The sequence below is a fragment of the Nicotiana tabacum genome, chromosome 15, assembly GCF_000715075.1.
Source record: "Nicotiana tabacum cultivar K326 chromosome 15, ASM71507v2, whole genome shotgun sequence".
Classification (NCBI taxonomy): Eukaryota; Viridiplantae; Streptophyta; class Magnoliopsida; order Solanales; family Solanaceae; genus Nicotiana; species Nicotiana tabacum.
Window position 1 is genome coordinate 74,966,288 of NC_134094.1, and position 2,772 is coordinate 74,969,059.

A 2,772-nucleotide genomic window follows, 5' to 3' on the forward strand; every position below is an offset into this window, starting at 1 on the left:
GCGATGCTTCACGTGTTAGCCTGGGTTGTGTGTTGATGCAGGAGGGGCAACTTATTACATATGCTTCACGTCAGCTAAAGCCCCATGAGAAGAATTACCACGTACATGATTTGGAGTTAGCCATGATAGTTCATGCTCTCAAGATCCGGAGGCATTATATTTATGGGGTGTCCTCTGAGGTTTACACCGATCATCATAGCTTGCAGCATTTGTTTAAGCAGAGGGATCTTAATTTGAGGCAGCGCAGGTGGCTTGAGTTACTGAAGGAATATGATATTACCATCCTTTACCATCTGGGCAAGGCGAATATGGTTGCAGATGCCTTGAGCAGAAAGGCCGAGAGTATGGGTAGTTTGGCATTCATTTCCGCAGAGGAGAGGCCATTGGCTTTGGACATTCAGTCCTTGGGTAACAGACTTGTGAGGTTGGATATTTCAGAGCCTAGTCGAGTTCTTACATATGTTGTGGCTCAGTCTTCATTACTTGATTGGATCAAGGCTCGTTAGTGCGATGATCCGCACTTGCTGGTTCTTAGAGAGATGGTACTACAGGGTGGTTCCAAGGAGATTTTTATCGGTGAGGTCTTCATTACTTGAGTAGATCAAGGCTCGTTAGTACGATGATCCGCACTTGCTGGTTCTTAGAGAGACGGTACTACAAGGTGGTGCCAAGGTGGTTTCTATCGGTGATGATGGTGTTCTGCGACTCCAGGGTCGCCTATGTGTTCCTAATGTTGATGGCTTAAGGGAGAAGATTCTAGAGGAGGCACACAGTTCTCGGTATTCCATTCATCCAGGCGCTACGAAGATGTATCGCGATCTGAGGCAGTATTATTGGTGGCGGCAAATGAAGAAGGACACAGTTGAGTATGAAGAGAGATGCCTAAATTTCTAGCAGGTTAAGTATGAGCACCAGAGGCCAGGGGCCTACTCCAGCAGATAGTTATACTGGAGTGGAAATAGGAGCACATCACTATGGACTTTGTAGTTGGGTTTCCGCAGACGTTGAGGAAATTTGATGCCGTTTGGGTCGTTGTCGATAGGCTGACCAAGTCAGCATACTTTATTCCAGTGATGACTATGTACTCTTCAGATAGATTGGCCCAGATTTACATTCAGGAAATTGTCCGGTTGCATGGTGTGCCTGTTTCCATCATATCAGATAGAGGCCCTCAGTTCATTTCGCATTTATACAGAGCAGTAAAGAGCAAGTTGGGCACCCGGGTAGAGCTCACCACAGCCTTTCATCCGCAGACTGATGGGCAGTCGGAGCGGACAGTTCAGATTATGGAGGATATGCTCAGAGCGTGTGTGATTGACTTTGGAGGACAATGGAATTGATTCTTGCCATTGGTCGATTTTGCTTATAACAACAGTTATCAGTCAAGCATCGAGATGGATCTATTTGAGGCTTTATATGGTCGGCGATGTCATTCGCCCAGCGGGGCTAGGTTATATGGCACTAATTTAGTGAAGGATGCCTTGGAGAAGGTAAAGCTGATTCAGGAGCGACTTCGCACAGCACAGTCCAAAAAAGAAGAGTTACGCAGATTAGAAGGCACGTGATTTATCATTTATGGTGGGCGAGAAGGTTCTCTTAAAAGTCTCTCCGATGAAGGATAGCATGAGGTTTGGAAAGAAGGGCAAGATGAATTTGAGGTTTATTGTCCCATTTGAGGTGTTGAGGCGAGTTGGGGGGGGTTGTTTATGAGCTTACCTTGCCTCCCAGTCTATCGGGAGTTCATCTAATTTTTCATATGTCTATGCTTCGAAAGTGCGATGTCGACAGGTCTCATGTGTTAGATTACAGCACGGTTCAGCTAGATGAGAGCTTGGGTTATGAGGAGGTGCCAGTTGCCATTATTGACATGCAGGTTCGCTAGTTGAGGTCTAAGAAGAATTCTATGGTAAAGGTCCAATGGAGAGGTCAACCAGTCGAGGAAGCGACCTGGGAGACCGAGGAGGACATGAGAAGTAGATATCCATACTTATTCAGCACTCCAGGTATGATTCTAGACCCGTTCGAGGACGAACGTTTGTTTAAGAGGTGGAGAATATAATATCCCGACTGGTCATTTTGCTTCCTAGATCCCCGTTCCCCTAATTAAGACTCCCCGTATATGCTTTTACTATATTATGACTTGCGGGGATGGTTGGTTTGGGTTTGGAAGGATTTGGGTTGAAATCGGAACACTTAGTTCCTTAATAGTGGCCTAAGATGGCCAAGTTTGACTTGAGTCAACATTTTAAGTAAACAATCTAGGAACCGGGATTTGATGGTTCCAATAGGTTCGTATGATGATTTTGGACTTGGGCGTGTGTTCGGATCGGGTTTCGGATAATCCGGGAGCGTTTAGGAACATAATAGGTTCGTATGGTGATTTGTGACTTGTCCGTAAAATTTGGTGTCATTCTAAGTTGTCTAAGTATGATTTGACGCGTTCGGAGTTAGTTGAAGAAGTTTGAAGTTCATAAGTTGATCAATTCGGTTTTGGGGTGCGATTCTTAGTTTCATGTGGATCCGGCAGAATGCCTCGGCAATATTTATAAATAATGTGATGCATCCATGGATCGGGTTGTACGACCTCGGTAGTATATGTACATGATTGTTATGGATCGGACCGTATGACATCGGCATAACTCGTGCGTCTTGTCACTAGGTGTCCGATTATACTAGATATATCCTTCATGACACAAAAATTGTAATTACTTGTTGGCCCTTACTTGTTGAGATTAGCATGTGATATTTGAGGACTTTTAACTTGTTATTTTG